At 45.3% G+C, this 7,706-nt stretch overlaps 1 long non-coding RNA gene across 1 annotated transcript; it reads left to right on the top strand.

Moving 5' to 3' along the window:
• The first annotated feature begins 5,477 nt into the window (after positions 1–5,477).
• LOC117937641 lies at positions 5,478–6,867 on the top strand. Its single transcript, XR_004655197.1, has 3 exons — positions 5,478–5,562; positions 6,533–6,613; positions 6,776–6,867. It is a non-coding gene; the product is annotated as an uncharacterized LOC117937641 (long non-coding RNA).
• The last annotated feature ends 839 nt before the right edge of the window (positions 6,868–7,706 follow it).

Below are 7,706 nucleotides of genomic sequence, written 5' to 3'. Positions count from 1 at the left end.
GTGTGTGTGTGTGTGTGTGTGTGTGTGTGTGTGTGTGTGTGGTTTCATGTTACCAATACCATCATCCTCTTTAACACTCTAACACTGACGTGTCCTAAGATATGCACCGTTAACCAGGCGCTACTGTTCTGGATTTGACAAAATCCAGTATTTAAATCCTCAAATCATGCTCAGTAAAAGTAGAAATACAACAGTCTAGAAGTACCTAACACGTAGGAAGATCTAGAGCGCATAATAACTAAATAAATAACACTGACAAAGCTTTACAAAACTTTGCTAAAGAAGTTCCCTGGAGACTAGTGTCGCATTGCCAGACAGTCCATACAGTAGTCCGGGATGGGAGAAAAACGTCCTCTGGTTTATCGGCCTTTCTTTAAACCAATCACAATCGTCGTGGGCGGGGCTAAGCACAGGATGGAGCAACGGCGTCTCTGCAGATGTTTTTCTGGAACATGTGTGCGTTCAAAAGTAGTTTTAGTCGCGCTACAGAAAACTCTGATTGGACAGATAGTCCAGCTAGCGGTCTGGATTTACCCTGCAGAGATCTGAGGACCAGGTAACCATAGTCCTCAGATTGGACAGATAGTCTAGCTAGCGGTCTGGATTTACCCTGCAGAGACCTGAGGACCAGGTAACCATAGTCCTCAGATTGGACAGATAGTCTAGCTAGCGGTCTGGATTTACCACTCACCGGAGTCGTGTAAATGAAATGGAGTTTCTATAAACCAGCGGTTCCCAAACTATTTCAGCTCAAGACCCAAAAGAGAAATTTGTTGTCTCCCCGGGACCCGAATTTACAAAAATACACACCATGAATCCTTGTAACCTCTACATTTTTAAACTGTGGACAAAAGACGGAAGAAACCATGAATTTAAATGTATATGAAGTATATTTATTCCATTATAAAAGTAAACAAAAACAGAAAAGGTCTCTATTCTCCTTTCTGTGTCTCTGTCCCCACTCATCGTCCCTCAGTACCGACACCAACATTTGTTTAAATAATGCTGACTTGAATTTAATGAGATGTGTGTGTCTGGTTGGAGATATCAACCAGCTGATCAAGTCCAGGTTCGGTTTTTGAAAGTGCCCTTCTGAGGTCATGCTGAGGTCATTCTGAGGTCATGCTGAGGTCATTCTGAGGTCATGCTGAGCCTTTAGTCTGTTCTCTGCGACCCATTTTTGGGTCCCGACCCTAAGTGCTACGCTTTCGCCTTCTAATGGTTGGGTAGTAATCCTATGTGTACTTAGTGTACTCGTCACCAGCTGAGAGTTTTAGAAATACTTCACAATCAGTAAATCTCCCTCCAGTCAGATACTCGTGTAGATTTCTCCGTCTGACCAGCAGTTAAAACAACGTGTGCATGAGTTTATGATAATTTAATGTGATGTGTCCGATGGGAAGGTCTGCTGCTGTGTGCAGAGCAGTGTATCAACACAGCTCTGATTTCCTCCTCTTAATTAGTCTTGATGGCGGACAGATGACGCGGCTTGTTGCTGCGTCCGCTCCAGCTGTGTTAACCTCTCACAGGACGCCTGTTTTAGTAACCCAGCAGTCAGTGCAGATATCAGGGGACATTTATCCAAGATTATGAAATAAATCTAGCTCAAAGGCCAAAGGCGGCGTCCTCGAAATGTCTCGTTGTGTCCACAACTCAAAAGATATTCAGTGTACTGTCACAGAGGAGCGAGGACGCCAGAACACGGTCAAGAAGCTGGAGTCCGAGTGTTTTTAGTTGACAGCTAATCGATGAATCGATCCATCTTTGCCGCTCTAGTTACAGATCCCACTCAGCAGGGCGCGGTGCTGAAGAAAGACGGAGACAGTCCGACAGTAACGTCCAAACGGACAAACCCGCTTCAGCTTGTGGTCGTGAGGATCTACAGGAGACAAGAACAGGACAAAAATCAAGACGTGACATGAAGAAAACAGACATAATACAGTCATAAGCTCCACAACGGCTTCTGAACACGACCTCAAGTACTGCCCCAAAATCAAGAGGAAACCTAGAAGCTTAGTTACTCTCTTTGTTATCTGTCTTATTTACTGACCAATCCAAAGCTCACACGCAGCACTCAGGAGGACAGTTTGTTGTAGCTGCATAAGTAGATTAAAATCCTTAATTAACCACCTGTGACGGTGTTGTTGTTGTTGTTGTTGTTTTTACTTTTTCGTGTGTGGGATGGAGATTTACTTTATTAATGGGCGGAAAGAGTTCAGTTGGAAGCTGTGGATGTGTGTTTGAATGTCTGCACATTTGGGATGGAAATAAACACTAACAGGTTAGAGGTGTGTGTGTGTGTGTGTGTGTGTGTGTGTGTGTGTTTATGCATGTGTTATTTTGTGTGTGTGTGTGTGTGTTTATGCATGTGTTATTATGTGTGTGCGTGTTCGCATATGTATGTGTGTATGCATGTGTTAAGTGTGTGTGTGGGGGGGGCCTGTGCAGGTGTGTGTATGCATGTGTTTTTTTGTGTGTGTGCGTGTGTACGCATATGTGTGTGTGTATGTGTGTACTTGTATATGTGTGTGTGATAATGCATGTGTTATTATGTGTGTGTGCGCGTGTACGCATATGTATGTGTGTATGCATGTGTTAAGTGTGTGTGTGTGTGTGTGGGGGGGGGGGGGGGCTTTGCAGGTGTGTGTATGCATGTATTATTTTGTGTGTGCATGTTTACGCATATGTGTGTGTGTGTACGTGTGTGTATTTATGTGTGTGTGGGGGGGTGGGCATGTGCAGGTTTGTGTATGCATGTGTTATTTTGTGTGTGTGTGCGTGTGTGTGTGTGTGTGTGTGTGTGCGTGTGTGTGTGTGTGTACATGTGTTTCTGAGCACAGGTGCAGGGCTAGCGGTTCTTATCCCCGTGATTAAGAGGTGCTACATGAGCATCCTGTCGCTCCGGCTCTGATCCTCCATCTGTGGTCTGACTCACGCTCACTGACACACACAAAAACTCAACGTTCCTCATCAACTCCTCATCGTCTCAAACATTATTTCCCAAACCATGTTCTCCGACATGTAGTCAGTCAGCAGCATCCCTACTCTGTGTTTGTCCCAGCGGCTTCTCCTGACGGAGGAATCTCATCAATGTTTCACACTCGACGCTGGAGACATGCAGAGCGAGGCTTTTTTTAAAAACATAAACATGTTTTTTGACCAAACCCGAAGCTCTAAAGGTTGTTTTTAACACAAAAAGGCGTACGGGAAGCTTGCCTCAACAAAACTTGTGTCTAAAATCGGCCACATTTTGATTTAAATCTAAACGATCTGACCAAAGACTCATTCAGCGACATCTTATGCCAGCTTTCAAAACTCAACTCCACTATCTGTCGGAGGGAAACACTGTTCTTTTTAATCCACTACATTTATCTGACGGAAGATTTTCAATTCATTTTTAAACATTAGATTTAAGTAGATTAGATGAAGGTATAAACTCGCTGTATTTAGTAGGTACAGTTAGTTTTAATTCATAATGTGTTTTTAATGAAAAGCCATTCAGGAAATGGGAGGAGACATAAAGCCCGCTGGGATGCAGAAATAATCCAAAATAATAGGTTAAATAATTTATACAGTTCATTGAAATTACAATTTACATTTTGTTTGTTAAGGTCTCAAATACACACACATGCTCAGGACCTACACACGCACAAATGGGCTGGACCAGCACCCTGAGGGGTCAGGGTACGGTGCCTTGTGCCCAGCTACCCATCCACACTCTTTGGTCCAAACGGGGACTTGAACCGACAACCCTCTGTTTCCCAACCCAACTCCCTACGGACTGAGCTACTCATCATGGTCCCTTTGAGTGTGCTATATATATACATATATAAACACAGTGCATTGAAAAGGGGCCATTCTGGAACACATGGACTTTAATCTTTAATGCTTTAAGTAGATTTAGCTGATGCTTTTTGACTTTGCAAGGCAGGACTGTTACGTGAAGTATTTTGTTGTGAGGTTTTGGGACTTTTACTTCAGTAAAGTACTGCATGTGAACATGTAAAATGTAAAGCTCATGTGGCTGCACCCCTCCCTGCAGTCTGACCTTTTCCCATGAGGAAGGGACGGAGAGAATGAGAGAAAGAGAGGTGCAAACCACAGAGGAGAGGTGAGAACTGTTCAAATAAAGACAGGAGAAGCGAGAGAAAGTGGGAGGGAGGACGGGATGGAGGGAGGGATGGAGGGAGGCGTAGATGTCTCTGAGGGAAAGAGAAAGTAGGAGAGAGAGGTGGATACGGACGAAGAGAGGGAGGGAGGAGTGTTCAGCCGGCGCCGGCTCCATCCTGTAGCCTCGCAGTTACTGCACAGGAGCATGTTAGCGCCACAGAGCCTGATCCGTAGTCGGGACTACAGGACCCACAATGCACAGGGACACCCGGCATCCAGCAGGTCACCCACCTGGGAAGCACAGGTACGGTGGAGGGAGAAGCGACGGAAATATGAATAGAACGCTGGACAGGGAAGGACAGAGAGAAAGGATGGATTGGGCAGCGCAGAGCAGAGAGGAGGAGGGGATGGGAAATGTAGTCTGGATGTGTTTACGTGCTTGTTTTATTGCTTTAATATCTAGAGTACACAAAAGCAAAAAGCTAGGAGGCTTTGAAAATAGTTTGAAGGAGGGATGATGTCACTGAGGACAGTCACACAGTATGGTATCATTAGTCACTCAGCTGCTACAGCGGGAAGAAGGTGTTGCTATTATTGGTGGCTCCATGACAACCGTGCATCCATATGAGTGTGTCCCGTTTAAAAGTGTGTGTGTGTGTGTGTGTGTGTGTGTGTGTTGTGGTTTCCCACTGAGCGGATGACGAACAAGGGAACCTGTTGTGTAATTCAGATGAGAAGAAGGGCGAAAGGAAACAAAACAAAACATGCTCACACACGTAACATAGCATCGCTGCTCTTTAGGGTCTTGTGTTTGGGATTTCATAAACAGCATTTCCCAGAATTCCTTTCATTATAAAAACGCTGAGAGAAGCCGCCTGAGCTCGCGCTGCATCCAGCTGATGTTGTGTGTGAGTGTAGGAGAGAAACGGTTCTAGATTTAAAAACAACAAAAACAACCCTGGGACCCCCCTCAGTGGAGAAACTAGAACTCCTACCTCTTAGTTGACTAGTCCTCATAGTTTTTGAGTTTTTCATGCTGAATGACTTGGAAACCTATGAGCACATCTGGGATTTAAACCAGATCTAAAGTGGTGCTTTTACACGATTCTTTGTTGAGGAACTCAGTTCCACGGATCGTCGAATAAATCAACTAATCGATTTTTCTCAGAGGTCACCAGTCATTTGTAGAATTTGACCAATAACTTAAAATATGTATTATTGATAAAAGCCACTGCAGACAAGTTAATAGTTAAAAGAATGTAATAATGATCTGGACACTGTTTTTTGTGTGTGTGTGTGTGTGTGTGTGTGTGTGTGTGTGTGTGTGTGTGTGTGTGTGTGTGTGTGTGTGTGTGTGTGTGTGTGTTCAGGTGTTTCTGGTGAGGAAGGTCACAGGGCCAGATGCCGGTCAGCTGTATGCCATGAAAGTCCTGAAGAAAGCGACGCTAAAAGGTACAAAGAGAGATAACATAACACGACTGTCCCTCAAGAAAATGATGCATTCGTCAAGTAAGAAAAATGCGATGCCACGTCGTTTTCAACTGTTCTTATTTCTGTAAACGTCTGTAAAACATTGGAAAAGCCGAAGAAGGTAACTCTCAACAAGCTCAAAGACAAAACCTCCTGAAGAAGTCCAACTACGATCACTAGATCTGAGAAATGTAATTTAGTTACATTCTTTTGACTTACGTGGTCCCTAGATTTGTCTCGGGTTCTGCACCCTAAAACCCTCTCTTAGAACATAAGTCTTTATTCTTCTTATTGTCAACAAATCCCGATAAAAGTACCAAAAACCAGCTGTGAGTGAATCTACTGGTTGGGGTATCCTCTCCCTCGTCAGAGCACAAAACGTGGATTCATCCGCCGCTGAAAATAGTCCCCAACAAATGCACACTTCCTCCTGTTTTTTTGTTGTTTATTTACTGAGCACTTTTTTTGTCTTTTGTTGGTTTTTTGGTAAATTTTTTGGGGGGATTTGTTTACAATAAAAACAAATACAAAACATCGTCAATTTTATTCTTTTAAGAAAAATTTGAAATTTATTTGAAATTCGTGTCGTAGAGAGAGGGACGCCGGTCTTTTCCTTCTAAAGGAGACTGAGTACAGGTGGAACAAATGCAGGACAAAAGAAAGATGCATGTGCTTGATATCTGTGTGAATCCACTCGTTCAGCCGTCATCGCCCAAAATGGAATTTCACGCCTTCACACGAGAGCAGACAGAGATGCAGAGAGCTGAAGAAGAAGGGTTGGCAGGGAGGAAGAGGAGGAGAATCACACACCACCTGCTGGTGGAAAGAAACACAACATGGGTCTTTTTTTAAAGACTTTTAAGATCTCGTGATTCAGTTACTCATCTGCTGCCTCTCTCTCTCTCTCTCTCTCTCTCTCTCTCTCTCTCTCTCTCTCTCTCGCTCTCTGCAGTGCGAGACCGGGTCAGGACGAAGATGGAGAGAGACATCCTGGTGGAGGTCAACCATCCCTTCATCGTCAAGCTGCACTACGGTGAGTCGACCAGTAACAGACCGTCCGTGATGAGTCATCAGCGCCGGACCGGCCAATCAGAACTCATTCTCCGTCTCTTAGCAGGCAGCAGACGTCCCGTTGGAAATGTTCAGCAAGCGAGAAGCTTCCCAGATCTTATCTCACTTCTGTTTCCTCCCACAGCGTTTCAGACGGAGGGGAAGCTCTACCTGATCCTGGACTTCCTCCGAGGAGGAGACCTCTTCACCCGTCTCTCTAAGGAGGTAACTCATCTTTTTTAAAGAGAGTTTTTTTGGGGTTTTTCCGCCTTTTAATTTGTGACAGGACAGTAAGGTGAGATAGAGGAGAAAGACATTCGAACCCTGGACCTCTGCGTCGAAGCAGGACCCTCTCAGTGCACGTGCGCCCGCTCTACCGCTGAGCCAACCTGGCGATCAACAGGGACTCAGACCTCTGTGAGGGAACAAACAACGTTGTTCATGAAGAACTTCTTCTTTTCTTTAAGATTATTTTGGCGGGGCTTTGACCCTCGTTTGATAGTGGATAGACAGGAAAGGGGCGAGAAAGAGAGAGGATGACACGCAGCAAAGGTCGGACTCTAACCCCGGCCGCTGCAAAGGACTCCGCCTGCAGGGGGCGCACGCTAGAGGTCGCACCTCATGAAGAACTTCTGTCCCTTTCCTTTCATATCTGCTCAATTCAACAGGGATTTTACTCTGGTTTATACACACTGAGAGGCAGACTGGAGAATATAAAACACTGAGAAATCCACATGTAACAAATTAATTAATTATGTTAATCAGGAACTTAAGTACAAGCGGCCAAAATGGGTTTCCTCAGGAGGAGGGGGGGCTGGCGTCCCCCTTAGAGATCGGGTGAGAAGCTCAGTCCTCCGAGAGGAGCTTGGAGTAGAGCCGCTGCTCCTTCATGTTGAAAGGAACCAGTTGAGGTGGTTCGGGCATCTGGTAAGGATGCCTCCTGGGGGGGTCCCTAGGGAGGTGGTCCAGGCACGTCCAGCCGGGAGGAGGCCTCGGAGAAGACCCAGGACTAGGTGGAGGGACGTCCAGCTGGGAGGAGGCCTCGGAAAAGACCCAGGACTAGGTGGAGGGACGTC

Source organism: Etheostoma cragini, chromosome 22 (genome assembly GCF_013103735.1).
Source record: "Etheostoma cragini isolate CJK2018 chromosome 22, CSU_Ecrag_1.0, whole genome shotgun sequence".
Classification (NCBI taxonomy): Eukaryota; Metazoa; Chordata; class Actinopteri; order Perciformes; family Percidae; genus Etheostoma; species Etheostoma cragini.
The sequence above is the reverse complement of the archived record's forward strand: the minus strand, read 5'-3'. Positions and strand labels throughout refer to the sequence as shown.